The sequence below is a fragment of the Excalfactoria chinensis genome, chromosome 4 (genome assembly GCF_039878825.1).
Source record: "Excalfactoria chinensis isolate bCotChi1 chromosome 4, bCotChi1.hap2, whole genome shotgun sequence".
Taxonomy (NCBI): Eukaryota; Metazoa; Chordata; class Aves; order Galliformes; family Phasianidae; genus Excalfactoria; species Excalfactoria chinensis.
In genome coordinates, this window is record NC_092828.1 from 52502448 (window position 1) to 52521513 (window position 19066).

Genomic DNA, 19066 nt, shown 5'->3' on the forward strand with positions numbered 1-19066 from the left:
CTGATGTCCCAGGAAGGGTGTAAGATCATTTTCTCCCAGAAGCTGTCCTGCAGGCATTTGTTTGTATGTGGGATTATGCAGACATTCACTACAGGTCCCTCCTGTTCACCTGACAAACTTTCATTGTTATCCAGTCAATCATTTCCTCACTTCAGTACTGGACACCCTCCCTTCTTCATTACCCTTACAGTATGTGTTCCTTAAAACATCAGACATCCTTTCTGGCAGATGCTTTTCCCTGCTTTATCCCCCTTCCAAACAGGTCTCAGAAAAGACCACATGGTTATAAAACCCCCAAATTATCTGACTGAAAGTACTTTTGAAGTTAGTATTATCTTCTTTTAGATATGGACATCACTTGTGAACAAATGAAAGCACTGCTATGACAGAACCAGGGACCTAAACATTTGATACAAAGTGGAGCCTTACATTCATTCCAGAACGAAAGGTAGCACTGAATAATATTTCTAATATAAAGCATCACCTGGATGCACTTGGATTAGCAGCTTTTCAGGAGAGCATTAACTGGAATGCAAAGAAGAAAATTAGAGTTAATTCTGAAAAATAACAAAAGTATTGAGAATTTGTATTTTTGTGTCACTTCCCACTAAGAAGGCCTACAAGGCTGATTTATTTTGGAAAAAGAAGAAAACAAAAACAACCCCCCAAAAAATAAAATAAAAAACAAAACAACCAAAAAAAAGTGCTTGTATTTAATTGGTGACTTAGATTTTTCTGATTACATAAAGCTAAGCTCTCTAATATGTTTTTGTTTAATTTGCAGGCTATTTTGGAGACGTGACAGAAGTGCTGTCTCATTCCACCAGATAGGAGCAAAGAGATGGCTTCTTTGCTTCCCCCCCCTTCTGTCACCAGGTCTTTAATTAAACAGAATAAGAAAATTTTCAAAAGATTTACATGTGGTTCCTTTCACAGTTATTCAAGTGCTACTTACTTAGCTTGTGAGGTCTTTGTGTCAGTGTTTTGTTAGCCAACTGCAGCATTTACAGTGCAAATATGTAAAAAAAGTCTTTGTTCCAACATGCTTATACGCGATAGAACTATAGATAACAGCTGAGTATAACAGAAGAACACAAAAACAAAACTGGTATCTCAGAGTTCCACAGTAAATTAGTTCCATGACACATCAAGGTCTATGCTTTAAGTTAAAAAAGAGAGAAAGAGAGAGCAAAGAGGAAAAAAAGTGGGAAAAAAGTAACTCAGACCTATCTTGTATATGACAGACTAATTGAATGGAGTTTACTAATACATCCCTCACTAAAAAACAGCCACATCAAATAAACTTAATTTTTGTTTGGCTTTCTTCTCCTCCTATTCTGCACAATCCTATATCCATCTTTGCCATTTGTATTCAGATTCTAAATACAACTAATCTACACACACACTGCTATATGAGTATATATTTAGCAGTGCATACTACATAACTCTTGCAGGATCTATCCTAATAAATCAAAGGGGCTCCAAGTTTTCAGGAATGAATTCATCCTTCAGCCTGTTTTCCCTGGCAAGTGTTTAAACTAAGGATCTGAATTTCCACCTGCCAAGTCTACTAAACTAAGTAGTCCAAATCTTGAAAACAGTTATAAGCACAGTTTATTCCTCTTCAGGCTTCAGAAGTGCTTTAAAGCAAGTAACTTCTTCAGCCTACCCTGCAGAGTGGAGCTAGAGTACTAGATGGTTATAAAGAAAATTATAAAGAAAAGTCAGTATAATACTAAATGCCATTGAAAAGGAGAATTAAGCTTGAGGATACAGCTTTAAGGGCTTCTGAACCTCCATCTGAGGAGGTCTGAATGGCTCATCAGCCTCAGGGGACTCTAAGAGCCAAGGCAGATTTGCCTGTGAACAATGATAGAGATTTTGGCAGCGCAGAACACTAGGTTCCTGCAGAAATGTCACTGGCATCAAATAAGTGAAAGGTATTCAGATTCCCAGAAATGGAGTGAGAGACAAGAAAAGAAACAGGTTAACCTGTATCATCAGTGAGTGGCTCTAAGACTGGTTCGTCTACCAGAATTTTGCATTATTTAATCTTGAGGCAAGAGGTCTGTTGAGGCCTGATAGAACTCACCTGTCTCAGTGTGGAAAACATTTCTTGGCCTGTAACCTGGAAAGACTGAGAGATCTGGGACATGTTGTTACAAGTAAGTCTGGAAAATTCCTAAAACATGTTGAAGACAACTTCCTGTCACATGCATTAAGTGAGTCAACCAGGAAGGGATCCCTCCTGGATCTTCTGTTTGAGAAGATACCAAATGAATGCTTCACTACCTAGTGGCAAACTCTACAAGAAGTGCTGAACTAATGCCAATATAATCCACCATTTGACATTCTTGTATTTGTCCCTCCTTTCTGCAAGGAAAATCATCATGTGCAGCTGAAGCCACCCTCACATTCTCCATATTATACTTGTTTCATCCAAACTCAGTGCCTGCACTGAAAAAGAAGATTACTGATACAGCCTGCATTACCATCCTCTTTTTGAGAAAGAGATGCAGCAAGTAAACAGGGACTTGTCAAAGCTTAAAGAATTGTTTAAAATCAAATTTAAATTTAAAAAACAATATGAAACAAAAAACTTGTTAGCAGTAATTATTTCCCAGTTCTTCCCTGGCAAATGGTTTGGAACCTAAAATAAAAAATTAAAAAACAAACAAACAAACAAAACCAAAAAAACCAACTTCATTATTTTATTCCTTTGTCATATTAGCTCGTAAAGCACTGCACTCTCCTTGGCCTTCCTCCAGGAGAACATTAGTTTGAAGGTAATGTTTCCATGATTTGACTGCGAAGGACATTCCCCTTCCAGTCACAAATCCCTGTGTTTCTGCCAAAATACAGTCTTCCTTTTTATTATTTGATGTTGACATTATGGATAAGGATTATTTTAGGAAAAGAAAGCAAATGCACATAAATACACACATGCATGGAAGATGGATTTGGGTAGGTGGGCATACCTGACAAAAGAACTCCTTTCGTAATAACCTTTCACCGCAGTGGACTTAAAAGGACTCTGAGGCTACAGTTTCATTTGGGGAGCACTGCTATAAGACTTAAAATGACTTATGAGATTTTAATTGATAAAATTGTTTGAAAAAACATATGATCTCAAAGAGCGAAGTCCTCCAAATGAGAATATCTTAGTTCACATCAATGTCAACCCAGGATGCACTACAACACTGCCTTTATTACACCTATGCCTATCAAGCACATTTTGTATTATCTTTTCAACTTAGTAGTAATTTCTTATCAACTGATTAAGTGATATCAGCAACAAATCTCAGTTCTGATGTTTCATCGATGTTCAACTAATAATACATATATTTGTGTGTGTATATATATATATATATATACACACACACGCACACACACATATACATACTTTTTTTTTTCCCCCCAGAAAGTCTGGATATTTTTCTCTCCTCCCTCCTTATAGCAATGTTTCTGGGACTACCCACAACGCTAATATAATCCTACACTATCTGGATGTAACTGCCTACATCCTGCTGTTGTCTCATTTTGTATTCACGCTGTAGGAGTTTTAGAATTTGCAATTATATTTATTCTTTATCAGTTTTAGTAGTAACACAGTAGAATTCCTGGGAAAGACTAGTAGCGCTACAACACTACTACTACTACTAATTGATCTCAGAAAATCAATTCAATTTAGTCTCATCATAAAAAAGGAGAGATGAAACACACACTTATACAATATCTTCACCGCTCACCTTAAAAATGAAACTGTAGGGCAGCTAGCATGCTGGACCTTGCACAGCTCCCCCTACACATCACCTTTTCTGCTTGAATGAGTTGCAGCAAGCCAATCTCTGAGACTGTGGAAACAGTCAGGAAAAAACATTCCACAATACAGTAGAACTCCTGCCCCAGTGTTTTATGGTGACAGGTTTAGCACTAGCATCTTGTACACCATCCACAGTTTTTTTTTGTTTGTTTGTTTTGTTTTGTTTTTTTTTTTTAAATAAAAGAGGGGGAAAAAAGTCTCAGAAAACTTATGGCAACTTATGAAGTTCTGGTGGGGTTAGACAACTTTATCCTCAAGGTATTAGCCTCTCTGATTTCAGTTCATACCCAAAAACTCTCCTTTGTCTACTCCTTCAAGTTCTGACAAAGATGTTTGAACTGTATCCTATCCCTAAGTTTCTGCCCACAACCATAATTTTGAATATATTCTTCCAAACAGCTGGAAAAGGTTCTTCCTTCATAATTTCATCTATTTTATTAAGCAAATCTCAGTAGTTTAGCAGCAAACACTTACTCTATTAATGTAATAAACTGTAACATCCTTAGCTGTAGCATTATAAATTACTCAGTCCCTGATCTCATTAAGAAACGACTCTGTAGGAGCACTAATGTAACAAAGGAGAGATAGCAGTGTTCTGCTGTGTTAGAAAGCCAGGCACTTAGCATTTGTCCAGAAGCAAGTTAAACAAATTCAACAAGAGCAAACTGATTTCATCTGGGCAGCAGCTTAGCTCAATGGTTGCAGAAGAGGAAGAAAAAAATAAACTGATTTTCAGTAGCGCTGTGTATCAGCAAGCAGGATACGAAAGTGAAACAGAAATTAAGATTTCTTTTCAGTTGTGCATGCAACTTTAAAACTCTAGTATAAATTTCAAAGATGTGTAATTTCAAAGGACAGAATGGGTAAAGACATCAACACAAATTTGATGAACAGAACAGAAAGCATACAAAGTTTATAAGTTAAAAGATGCTTACTTCTTAAAAATATCTTTAGAAAAGACAACATTATCAATTATAATGTTCACAGACATGAAAATCACTTCTAATTGAAGCAAAATTTAGAGCTCTAAAATAAAGTCGGATGATATATTTTCAAGAATATGATTGAAAATCAACTGAGTACCTGCCAGAAATCACAAGATTCCAACTTTCATAATGTAGATCTAATTTCTGCACAATATTATGGTTCTTGATTTTGAAGTACAAAGACAGAATATTCTATTCCAATTCAACAGAAACAACGAAACTGCGCGTTTACAGGAATCTCTCTCAGTATTCCTAATTCTAATTGTACAATGACACTACTAGAAAATGTATCTACAATCACACATACTTACTCTCATAGACCCTCACCAACTCTTAGAGAAAAACATAAAGCGAAATATCACTATGTTCTTGTTTTGCAAACTGCCCTATAGTCAAGCCTGAGTGACTTGTTAAGGCAAATTGACAGTGGGACATTTAGTATCATTATGAGAATATCCAACCAAACCAGAAATGATGGAGAGACTTCCAGGTGACAAAAGAATGCATACGTGAATCAATGTGCATTATTCTGGTTTGGTATAAATCAATATGGCATCCAGGAAAGTGATATGCTTTATACTTCCTAATCTATAAAGAGTCCTAGACTATCAAATAAATGTTATAATAGTGTTTGATTTCCTTACTTGTCAATTGATTACATGTAACGAACCCACAAAAACAACTCTAGATAGCAACTTTTACAGTGTTCCAGTGGGGACAATAAAACTCTATATATAAAGAGATGGGAAGCTTAGGAAAACAAATATTTGAGTTTTCATCATGCTTGTTTCAAGCTGTCACACAGAGATGCACATTCAACACAATAAAAGAATAAGGAAAAATTCAACAATTTTGACCATGCTTTCATCCCTGGTCTTAAACCTTGTCAGAGCTCAAGCATGCACCCTTGAATGGGCCCAAATTCAGAAACCCTAAAAGGTGATATCTTCAAACAGGAAAAGATGAAATGTTGAATCTCATATGAGTTGCCATTTGCTATACTAAGAATAGCTGGAAATTTCAGTTTGTCTTGCTAATCCCTTGGGCTGGCAAGAGAACAGTGATGGCTAGATCAGAGGTGTCCCCACCACCCTAACAGGCAGGAAAATGTCCTGTGACTGAAAAAACCTACTTTCTGCAGCATTGACAAGATGGTGATCAAGACCAGAGTTTCAGGAATCTATTGCCATATGGTTGGTATGCAAGTGCAAATTACAGGTTATTAGTAGTCTGGAGAGAAAAAGAGAGTCCTAATCTTAACATAAGGGGAATCCACAAACGCAAGTCACAATCCATTAAACATGGCATGACAAGTCACTCAGTGCCTCACAGTTCTCACATTTAGGAGTGCTGGTGAAATCCAGTATGTGTTTTAATTGACTCTGTACACTTCAGACAGTTTCAAGTCTCTGGGAAGTTCTCAACAGTGATGTTGGATTGTTCTCTGGAAAGTGGTCACATTTATAGGACATGCTACCAGTGTGACAGCTGCAAAAGTTAACATCACTGATTCTCTGAAGCTTCATTTACACCAACTGCTTGCTAAAATGCACAGCCCATGAATTATCAGCTTAGACAGGCAGAAGTTCATAAACAATCCTGAGCAGCGAAATTCTGAAAAAGCTATTTGAAGTGGTCTGTCTTGTTTCCTTCTTCCATACCACTTTCCTGCTTCCAGTGTTTTCTCATGCCTGCTGGAACTATTTTGTTTATATTATATATCAGTAAGTGTGGCACAAAAAGATAAAACAGTTGCATCGTACTTTTCTGCCTCTCACATAGTGTGCATTTCTCAACTGGAAGCAAACATCCCTGCACAGAAACAATGCAATTTTAATAAATCAGAATGAAGCCTTGCTGATGGAAAAATCAATCATCTCCCTATACTATATGCTTTTATACATAGTGCAGTTAATTTCCTGTTTAAACATGATTGTTAAAAGCAGAATAACTAATTTGCTTGAAACTCAACTAGTTCAATAACTCACGACACTTGCAATGCACCTAAAAGCAGTCAGCATTTTAAAAACAAAAGTAATATGTGTACAGATAATAGTCCTTTTTTAGCAAAATATACACCCATTTCTATATAAGTTATTTAATTGGATTATTGCTTAAATTGATCATCACATTAAATTCAATTTGCATATTAGCAAACTGTTAACAAAAGTTCTCTCAAAAGTGTTCTGGATAGGCATGCATGCCACAGACTATTCCAAAATCTCTAATAGAATCATAAAATCCTAGAGCCCTGGAATGGTTTGGGTTGGAAGGGACCTTAGAGATCATTTAGTTCCAACCCCTCTGCTAGGGACATGACATCTCCATTCAACCTTGACTTGAAATATCATTACATTGTTTCTTAAATGGATGAAAATTACACAAAAATCTTTTGTCTAAAAGCACATGGAGTTAACCTGGTACCTCTGTCCTCAACAACCACCTACTCCAAGAGAAACAGTTCTCCTTGGAAAACACCACAACAGCATGCAAATGCAGCAGCACACACAACACCTGGGATTAAAAAGAATGTAGTATTTTACAAAGTGCTTTACAGAGCAGAGAAGAAACAACAACAACCCTTATGGCTTTTCTTTGTTTCTGCTGAATCTGTTAGAAGCCATCATTTGCCAGATGGGGAAAAAGTTTTCCTACAATAAAACAACAAAAAGCTTCATCAAATTACTTTGAGGAAAAACTGATCAAGCAAGCTGAAAGATGTCAAGAAGCTATGAAGCCTGAATTAGGTGCTAGGAAAGCCAGTTTTTGCTCACATTTGACAGCAAATAACCCAGTACCAATGACAGGCAGCAGTCACTGCTGAACAAACAGAATGCAATTACATTTGTGTTTTCAAAGGATGAATTGACTGTATAATATTTTCACATATTTATCACATATTCACCACATCACTCATGTATGATAGAACACATCAAACCATGCAAACCATTCCATGAACTGTATTTGTCTTTTCTCTGTCCATAACATTATAATCTTTTGCCTCTTGCAGACATCAGATAGCTACAAAATAACATAAGGAAACCACAGAGTAGTTCTCTATAGTATTTGAAGAAATGTTTCTAAGCACAACAGCTAGCATAGAAACAAATGCCTTCTGAAGGCAAGTGTCTGAATCATACTCTGATGTCTTCAAATCCTTAAATGTTTTTCAATAGCTACAGATGTACATGTTGATGGAAATGCACTGCCTAATAAGTTTCAAGCTACTTTGACTGGTCCATCAGCTCCATTATAATAGAAGTGTTTCTTTCTCTTTTTCACATTGCTAATGTGTTAATGGCTAAAATTTATCATTCTCCAGCACCACTTTGACTGGCTAATCTACCAACTTTGCAGTATAATTCCTGAGTGGTTTAAAATGTGAAAATAAATAGGCTAATCTCATCTAGGATGCTCATTTGCTTCCAATTCCAAGATCAGGAAATGTATTTCTCTTTTTTTCTTTTTTTTCCCCACCACACAGCAAAAAAATATATCTTCCTACTCTGAGCGAAGCCAGCAGGCAAAGTTTTCACAGTGTCTTACAGGAAGTTTTGAGATCAGTTGTGGTGCAGAAACCAGATTACTTCCTATAAAACTGAATTTGGCATTAGATCTATTATGATAATATCAGCTAAACATTACTAAATACAGATAATAACAACATTTATGTATAGGTTATCTCTAGAATAAGTTGACCAGAGAGGTTGTGGAGTCTCATTCTATGGAGATATTCAAGACCTGACTGGATGCCTACCTGTTGTAGGGTATCAGCTTTAGCAGAGAGGTTGGAAGTTATCTCTGGAGGTCCTTTCCAACCCCTGAAATTCTGTGATTCAAGCAGAAGACCATGTTATCTGTTAATGATACTACTTAACCAGTTAAATACTGTTTGACTGATAAACAGAATATGGGGGTAAGTGTCCTTTTAATGTGCAGTTACAGGTTTGAAGAATATCAACACACTATACTTCTTCCCTCATATTAATCATTATTCCATACAATTATAAACAATATACAAGGGAACAGGAAAATTAGAAGACAAATTAATTCCATAGTCTATCAGAAAACACTGCAGGATTATGCAAACACATGCAGAATTAAGCATAGAAGAATCAAGCTACATATGCATATTGGAACAGAAGGAAAAATACTTGCTATGCAGGAAAATATATGTTAGTAACTAGAAAAAAATTTCACCCTCTATAGTAACCAGTCTTAATGTCTCCAATTCAAACAGCATATAGCCAAAGTACTCACATCTCAGTCAATATTAAGCCATTCTTTCACACAGCACAGCACAAACAACTGTCATTATGCCACAAAAATAACCAATACACACCAGTTTAGTACATATATATTTTCTTTTCTAAAAACCAAATAGCATGGTAAAGTGTGTGGGTTTTTTTTTTTTTTTTTTTTTTTTTTTTTTTTCCTTATTTATCATTTCCCCTCACTTCAGACATTAATATTTGGGTCAGCCATGGTTCTGTAATACACTTTCAACCAGAAACTGGGAAATTATTCATATCAATGTTTACAAACAGTTGTTGAAATGGAAGCAAGATTCCACTTTCAATAGTGCTATAAGTAAATCTCTGAATATTGTTGGAGGAACAAAATAGTAGAAGTATGCACTTGCCTGTGACTATGTAAGTAAATATGTGTACGAACAGTCTAGGAAGTATTCCCACTACCACATTAAATCATTTTTATATATATGTTGTCATCACCTTGTCAAGATCTGGCAATGACACGCTTGTTACATATTACAGATCATATCGTTCAGACAGAACAGAATATTCTCAGTTTGTCTTAAAGTAATGCAGAAATTCTCAACAGGGAACCTTGTTTATTTCTTTGAAGCTCCAAATCCTGCTTGGATACCCCAACTTTTCCATGTTTCCTTATAATCAGAAGATATAAGCAGAGCTACTGTTACTCAAACAATAAAGCAAAGTAAGTAACTTGCCCAGTGTCACCCAAAAAAATTGTGGAAAGGTGCAATAAAACAAAAAAACAACAACAACAACAACAAAAAAAAAAACACAAAAAACAAAAAAAACACTGGAATCTCTTGAGTGCAAGTCAAGTGCCTTAGCCACAGTGTTATTCTTTGCTTCTGAACGGTGATGCTAATCTGACCTTATTTGCTCAGAAGATATTCCTAAAGCTAAAGTGTTACACTGAGCAGTGACATTTCTTTCTATTAGTATTTTAAACATGATCTGATTAATCCAGCTAGTATAATAAACAATCCAAATCTTTCTAGAATGTGAACTTGCCTGTAGCATTTAAGACTTAAAATTGTTAGGAAACTCTAAAAAAAAATAATAAATAAATAAATAAAAATCTACAGTTACACTGCTTGCCCTGATACAAAATACCATAAAAATATTAGTTACTTTAAAAGGACTTTCAAATGAAGAAAATAACAAATTCACAAATAAGCTGTGAAGTACACAAACCTTTGAAAGCTCATTCAAACATAATCCTTTTAAATACTTAAAGTATATGTGCTGTAAACCAATGAACTACAGTGTACAGACGTCTTAATGAAGATGAGGAACATCTATATGATATCCTTTGTACTGGTAACTCGTACACCTGCACAATACAACTGTATACGCAATGGGGAAAGTGAAGTGGAGTTTACTACCACAAACAGACCAGGAGGGATGGACATACACGCAAAAGACAGACAGATGAGAAGATTGACTCTAACGTTATAGAAACTGCAGGCACAAAGCAGGTCATTCTTGAAAACTTTACAGTGAGCATCTGTAAGGTGGAACAATACAAAGATGGTAACAAAGATGGTAACAGATATTCAAAAGGTTATTTATGAGGAAAAACTCACCAATATGGATGCTGTCGCTGGGAAATGCTGAGGAAATCTCCACCAGGTAGCAATCTCCAAGAGATGCTGCCTTAGTGGTGGTCAGCCCTTAAATGAGGTCTAGAGGAGGTGGAGTCAAGCTCCACCCCTTCTGGGAACACAGCTAAATTACTCTCACCTGTGCTCCCACAGCTGACCCGACACTTGCCTCAGCTGATTAATCAGAGGTTCAGGCTGTGATTACCAATTTCCCATACAGCATCATTTGAATGACTAGAAAGGTAAAGCTGATTAAGCTGATACAGCATATTCAGTGGAAAAATAATAAATCTGATCTTCTCCACTCAGACAACATGGCTTACTTCTTTTTTATTATTATTTATTATTTTTTATGCTTATGCCAATCAATGACTTGGAACTGATTTCCCCCAAAAATATCTGAAAAATGAACACAACGTAAACTTGTGCCATCCACTGGGGTCTATTTCAACATATGAATTATTTTGAAATTCCACTGATCACTAAGACCATTTTGAATGTTATATATATTTTAAAGGGTGTACAACAACCTTGTGCAACCACCCCTTCAAAAATGCACAGTGTTTCTAGCAATCTATTCATATTAACTACTGTTACAGTGCCTTAATATTTTCACTTGATTGACCTTTGAATTGCAGGAATACGACCGTTTTTAATTAGCCTGCTATTTGATGGTATTACAGTAGATTTCAGAGGAAAAACAACCAACCAAAGAAAGCTCATCTGGTAATTCAGGAAATAATCTACAATTTTCAGTTTTACATTTTCAAACTTGGTACTCCAGATTCTTATTGAAATATGTGATGAAAATGCAAAGTAGAGCAATTCCTCCAGATAATATCCTCCAGATAATACCAGCAACCCCAATAAGAACATGTGAAAATAAGAAAGAGTAACTGTAAGAGTAACATTTCCATTTAAGTGCGGAAATGTGTTTATAGTACCATTCGAAAACATGTCAGAGCCAACTTTACACAAGCTAGAAGCTGATTGCTTTCATAAATATGCATATATATCTTTAACTTGCATGCAGAGCCCCAGTTTATGCTCATAACAGCAGCACTCCATCACTTTTCCCCTTCCAGTAAGTGAGTGAACAGTCCTGCTCCATCACTCACAAACAATTGTCTTGGAAGTGTATCATAGAATATGCTCACTGCTTGCCTCCAAATTTTGCATTCCTGAAACAGAATAGCTTGTCCTACTCAATGATGCAAAAATAACCATTTTTACAACTAACAGTTGTACAGTAAGCTTCAATGCTCTCAGCTGAAATTTAGTGTCATTGTGATTGGCCATGTACATACAACACAATGTAAGATAACGCATAAACTAAAGAGCTTGTAAACTCAGCAGACAAGACAGAGTGTATTCAATGAAGGAATATAACTATCCACATGGATAAACCAAAGTTCAACAAGTTAAGACAAAGGCTGAGCAGGGTATCATATCACCTCAGCAAGTCTAATGCATAAGGGGCCCTAACGGTTTCATTTTGGCTTCTCAGATTCTTCAATCATTGTGTGTATTCCTCAGGGTTAGTAAAGAATCCAAAACTGAACCCACCTTTCATATATTCTAGTTTTATTCCTCAACTATAAAATTACTTTTTTGTCTATTTCTATCAGTGAAAATGTGTTCTCAGTCAAACGAACAAAGCATAGAGAAGAAAATACTCAAGAATTGTCCTGGACAGACATCTGTGGAAACCAGTGATCCATCCTGTCTGTCTGGTTGTTGACAGCAATCAGTGCTTCAGAAGGACATTGAGTCCACTGAAAATAATCAAATACTAAATCAGTCTTTCACTTCTTGGGGCAAAAATACTGAAAGCAATGTAAGAGATTACAACAATCACTGAAATAATGTCTTAGTGAAGTCTTCACCTATGTCTAAATCTGGAAGTGTGAAAATTTCCCTAAGCACTCTCTCTGACTGACGCACTCGTGAATACGCTACATGCATTACTGAGAGGCTGCTTATGAGTACTGGCAGCTACTAATGACTTTGGAAAAAAAGAAAAAAAAAAAAATCAAGGAAGCAATAGGTGGGAGGGAAGTATAAAAGGACAAGAAAGAATCAGATAAATACAGAAGATGTGACCCGAAGTTCAATAAAGCCAATGGCATGATTCATACTGACCTGAAGTCATGCTAGGAGGAGTCCAAAAAAGCAATGAACAGGTTTAAGGCCTAATGGTATTCAAGCATTTCTCCAAATGTTTTGCAGCAGAGACTTTTAGTATGAAGTTATCATCTGTAAGAATAAAGTTATAGTCCTTTTTCACATGGAAATCCATTTTTCCCCCTAATGTCCACACAGCAGTCACATCTATCAGACTCTGTTAGTGGCCAAACAACCAAAATGAGGTGAGCTATGAATTACATGCATCACTTGAAAACGTAGCAGCCAGCATTTGCTTTAAAAATGTCATCCCTTTATCACATTCCCACTAGAAATAAGAAAAAGGAGTAAGGCAGTAGTCTTTATCCTTATGATTGTTCCACCAGGAGCTACTACCTAAAAAGAAATAACAGGAATAAAGATCCATCTGGATCCAGCAACAGGTTCAAACAAACATGACGTCTGGGTTGCTCAGCAGGTGAGATGAGATGATGATCTTTGCAGAATAGGAAAAAAAAAAAAAAAAAAAAAAAAAAAAAAAAAAAAAAAAGAAAGTTTGAGAAGATTTCAAGGCTTTATTCACAGTCAGATGAAGGCAAAAAACATTGTTTCACATGACATAAAAGCAAATGTGTACAAAATCTGTGGTGACACTGCATAAACTTCTTGGCTGCAAGTTTATGATTACACGTTAGGAAATTTAAAACAAAAAAACAAAACAAAACAAAAAAACCTTCCTATCCAATCTTCACTTTTGTTGTGCATAAAAGCAGCTGAATACTGTATACAGAACAGCAGACTTAGGAATAGTGAGTTTGGTACAGTGCCCAGGAAAGTTAGCCCTAGGACCCAAAATGATGCCATACTGTGGAAATGACACCAGCAAGAATCTAAAAATCCTATTTTATGAGGAACAGACTGATAAATAAGCAATTTTAAGAAGATTTTGATTCTGGCTCCAAAAATTATGTTGTGTTAATAAATATAATCTGTCAGCACAGATGGGGAAAATAAAAGGTAATAGAAGTAGAAACATTTCCCCACATCGTTTCAGGCTAAAACTATTACTGAAGCTTTCTCTCGCCTTTCTGGAAACATGAATACAAGAGCATTGTCCTGGGGCATGAAACCAAGTAAATGAAGTTGACAAGAAACAACAAGACAGCAAGATTACAGGAACTTCACCACAGTCCGCTCTTTACTACATACACAGCACATAGAACAGAGCCGTGATCTCAGGTGGGACTGTACTATTAACACAACATGAACACTAAGCAATGCTGTTAGATGAATAGCAACAGGGAACACGGTACATTTCTTGTAGCTTAGCTATAAGTTTCAGTGACAGCTGTTGCCTGAAAAGCTGTTGCCTCAGAAACTTCTCCCCTTCCTTTCTGCTATTATGCCAGATACCAACGTAAGTGCTTACACTGAAACCACATACAACCACGTTACCTTAAAGGTCTGGACCTCCAAAAAGCCCAAGGATATTGCTTGCAATACAAGTACTCTGATGATAAATGTCATTGTAGGTATCAAACTCACTCTGGAGGAACTGGCCCGAGACAAACAACTGCTTGTGGTAAGTATCTGCCAAGCAGCAGAAAACTCTCCTCTTGCTTGGCTTTGCTCCTGGGCATTTCACAAGCACAAGAAACCACTTCTGTGCATGTAAAGTCTTTACTCTCCCCAGTAAGTGGCATCTGTGGTGGAATAAGGGCAAATTTGCATGTGATGGGGATGAGATGAAATAAGCTTTTTGGAAATAAGAAAGGCAGGCAGTAGCATACACACAAAGCAGAAAGGTCATGGTGGTCAGGACCACATCCTAGTCTACTTGGTGGAAAGATATGAAAGGAGGGTAACATTATACCCACTGCATAGTATGCACAATCTGTCACAAAGCTGGATTAGTTGACAGAAACAGCTCCATAGTAGACATAATACAGGTTACCCAGCACCCAGTAAACATGGGTAAAATTGTAGAAGGAAGTTTTCTGGCTGGTAAGTGTGAACTGGCCATTTCTATTTCATCAGTCTATTCTTTACTAAAATGAGTAGAAAAATCCATCTGTTCTTGCTTTTTCATTTATATATCAGATAAGAAATGAAACAAAAGCCTTCCAGGGTAAACAACAACAAAAAAGGAGAAAAAAAAACAAAAACAAAACAAAACAACAACAACAAAAAACTAAAATCAACAAAAATACCCTTAAAATAAGACAAAGTTCCATTCACCATGCCTCAGGTAAACATTTTCTATCACAATGGAAGGTGCCTTTCTGTACTACCTCTCTCGAATGGAATAAAGTAAAATAACTCTCAGTGATAGTACAATACAACACAGTTGCTTGGATTGAGCCACAGACAGCTAAGAAATCTTTCACTTAGCCTGGCTCTATAGCAGCTTAAGCAAGAAGCTTCATAGGTGATTAATCTTTCCACATGAAAACCTGGGAAAGCAGTGAGAGTTACTGGGGGCAGACTGGAATTGCTCGAGATCTTTACACCTAAAGTAATAAGAGAAAGAGCTCTGATTCTTCAAAAAAGCAGAAAGTTTTGGTTGTACTTCAGCAAGGAAAAATAGTAAATAAAAAGCATAAAGGGTAAGAGCTGATATGTTATCTAGAGAAATGGGTTTTGACTAAGTGGACTACATAGCCATTGCACCAACAGGCACGTGCATACTCACATGTGGCCTGCAGTACAGCTGAACTGAACTAAGAGATAAACAACTAAACACAGTCTGTCATTACTAGATTTTTCTTCTTATTCCCATCTTTAAATATCAAGTAAGATTTAGCCCCTTATTAATATGAGTAAAGCATCCTTAATACTGTTGCACAGATCATTTTCTAACAGTTACCAATAAGTTACACTGGCTTTCAGAATAGCTTCAAAACTGGTCTTACTAGAAGTTAAATTATTTCTGCATGTTCAGCTGAGAGAAGTCTGGGAATGGAGACATTCTGCAACTGAGAACATTTCCAACAACAGATCACTCTCTAAGTGTAGACTGACATTCAAGTATAGAACAGGCTGAGTGGTTAAGTGGTGTTCAAAACCCCATAGGAATACCAAGCAAGCAACTGTTTCTCAGTCCATGAGAACTAAATGATAAGGAATGGCTCATCAGTGAATCTTTCTAAGTACACATGGTGAGCACACTCCCCTTTTATTTCACTATATGTATAGTTACCACTGAATTGTTACTGTGGTGTGAATAAAAAGTGGTTGTAATTAGAAAGGATTCTGCTGCAATAGAAACAGGCATCACTATTTTCATATACCACAAATATTTACTCCTTTATGTGAGCTGAGTGTGTTACTCAAAATATCAGTAGGCAGTGGTTCCCACAAAGAGTTTGTAGCTCCTTGAACTAAATACTAATTTAGAGTTAGTTAGGCTTTCTTCACACCGCGACTCCTCTGCTCTTTCTGGGAAATATGGAGATTTTTAAGTAGTGCTGATCCTCACTAGCAGATGGTAGTAGCACTTTGTCACAGCATTATTACATATAAGTTAACACTTCAGAATTTTAATGCAGAGGCTCCAAGACATACTTCTCAACCCCCTCAATAAAGGAGTCGTTTCAAAGTTTTCATCTACAGCTGCTGCTGTCCACTTACTTCTTACTATCACGTGAAGTGGTCTTTGAAACAGTAGTATTAAAAATGATAACATATATTAGAATACAGATTGGTTTGGGGAAAATTGCGAAATTAATCACAGCTGACAACGTCTCTTGAATTGCTAAAACCATGATAAAAACAACAAAATACCTCTCCATGGCACTTACTTCTGAAGTAGCCTTGAAAATCAAACACCGGTTATTCCCAAGTAGCAAACGTTTGCTTATTCAGTTCAAGATTCCCCAAGGTGGAGGGAAAAGAACTTGCACTTGTTCTAAAGGGAGGATTTAGCAGAATGAAGGAATGGGGACTATTGCAATGATTTTAACACTTCCAAAGCACAGACACAACAATTTCAGTGTTCCCCTTGTTACTCCAAGTTATTGTTGCAAAATGATGTGAGGATCTTGTTTACTTAGTTATCTAGTTAGCCTCTCTCTCGTGTTTTGGGTGGAAGCCTATAAACTTTGTATTTTATGAAAACAGTTACACTCCTGACTTGACACAACACAAAGACCCAATTAATTCTTGTTTCAGGGACATTTGGCTGTCTTACAAAAATAAATAAATAAAATAAAATAAAAATCGCATCTCTTTTCTTTAAAAAAGTGCTTAAAAAAATAAAAAGTCACAGTACTTTAATGAACAGCATTTTTTACTCCTAAATCCTGCAGAAGATTACTTTCAGCAATAACAGTTTTTAAGTACTATCATTATTTACCTTTCCCCAAGGAGGCATTTACCTCCTTCCATATATCATTCAGTACTGTTATCAGAGATCATTGATCTCAAACAGAAATACATCTAAAAACCTATTATCCCTAAGTCTCACTGTAACTCATTTAAAGGAAACACAGGTCAGTTAGTTGCTTTGTAGCTGGGCTAATCAAGGATGATGTTGAAAGAAAACCAGGCTTTGGCCTCAGCAGCCCAAATGAAGACACATGCTATCAGATAAACACGGAAGCAGATCCGCTCACCACTCTGGACCTTCACTGATTAGAGATCTAAATTTTAAGGCAAACTATGCAGCTATTCAAGAAGGAGAAAGATAGTCCTCTCTCTCTCTCCATAAAAGACACCGCAGGCTTTGAATCCAGAAGCATGATGCATTATTTTCCCTTTCCTTCCTTCCTAAATTAGGTCAAAAGCCAATGGAGCAGAAGCTGTGGCTGTGTGCATCCCTTCCTCCCACTCACCAGCCACAAATGCTGAGCTTTCATGCAGGCACAGTACGGAGCGGCAAAAAACTGCTGCACAGAGGAAGATTATTTAATCAGAGGGATAATGCCAAGGCACAGGAAGGTACAATACGCCCAGAATTATCCTGGGAGCTGAGGAGGAAGACGGCACTTCAGCACTTGTTGTTTATATCTGTGTACAATGGTATGAGACAATATGAAGATAAAATGGATCTAATTTTTCTGTAAATTAACCAGGTGCAATTATCAGCTAAAGAAAAAAAAACAAAGATCGTACCACACGTATCAAATACTTTACAGTGAAATTAGGGAGTCTGAACACAAAGAAACAATCACACATCCTAATCTATAATTCAGTTTCCTTTAAACTCTGTATTATCTTCCACATATATTGTTCTCAAACCATTGTTTGTATTATATTATAGAATATTATATTATATTATTTGTCTTCTCAGTAATATTTGGGCCAGCCCAGTGCTTCACACCTTTGGATTTCCCAACTTTCCTTATGTGTATGAATGTACACCTCCTTTATACTGTCTAACTTTTGAAGCCTGGTTTCCAAACAAGGCCACATTACCTGTCACCCCCTTAAAATTATCCTAGCCTGTTACTGAGGCTCCAAATACATCCTGTACTCCTTCACTGCTCAACTAGCTTTCACTGCTACTAACCACTCCATCCCCTCCCAATGCTCCTTCAGAGAAGGCATCACCAAAACCACTTTACATTTTCTCTCTTCCCAAAGCCTGTCTGCTGCAGAGAGAAAACACAAGAAAGCATTGGGTCCTGAAGAATCATTCTGTCCTTTACTTGCAAAATCCTCCTCTCCTTGAAGGCAGGCGTGGACATGCCAATGGTGTCCCCAAGACATCCACCATGATGGCAGCTGACTGTTCCTTCCTAGCTCATACATGATACACAGGCCATACTTCCCTCTTACCCACTTTCCTCAGCTGTTTTGTTTGAAGTAGTCAATATTCAACAAGGTTTTTTTACACATTACAAGCAAAAGCAAGAGAAGGTTTCCAAAAAGATATGTTTCTCACCCACCTGCAGGTTGTACTGCAATACAATTCTATCACAGGAGAGTTACTCCAAGGAGTCACAGAATCGCTTATCTAGATTGCTTGAATACTTTGATAGCTTTCTAGAAATTTCATGTGGCTAACTAATGAGGATGTAGGTGCTCTCAGAACCACTGATTTCTTTTAAATTGCTCTTTTAAACAGACTAGGTGTTTTGCAGCGTATTTTTCCACTTTCCCCAAAAGGGATTTTCCTTCTACCTAGATATCTTCTAAAATTGTGCTGTGAAATATTTATCCAACCAAAAAACACAAAGAGAATGCATATGCAGTAAGTATAAATTAGTTCCTGCATTACTAAAAAACAGTAAAATGCTGGCAGCTGATAAGATA

General features: G+C 36.7%; 1 protein-coding gene across 7 annotated transcripts in view; it reads right to left on the reverse strand.

Moving 5' to 3' along the window:
• The window catches only part of GRID2 (glutamate ionotropic receptor delta type subunit 2), a 651664-nt gene that overhangs the window by 620998 nt on the left and 11600 nt on the right, over positions 1-19066 (reverse strand). The gene's annotated exons all lie outside the window — the stretch shown is intronic.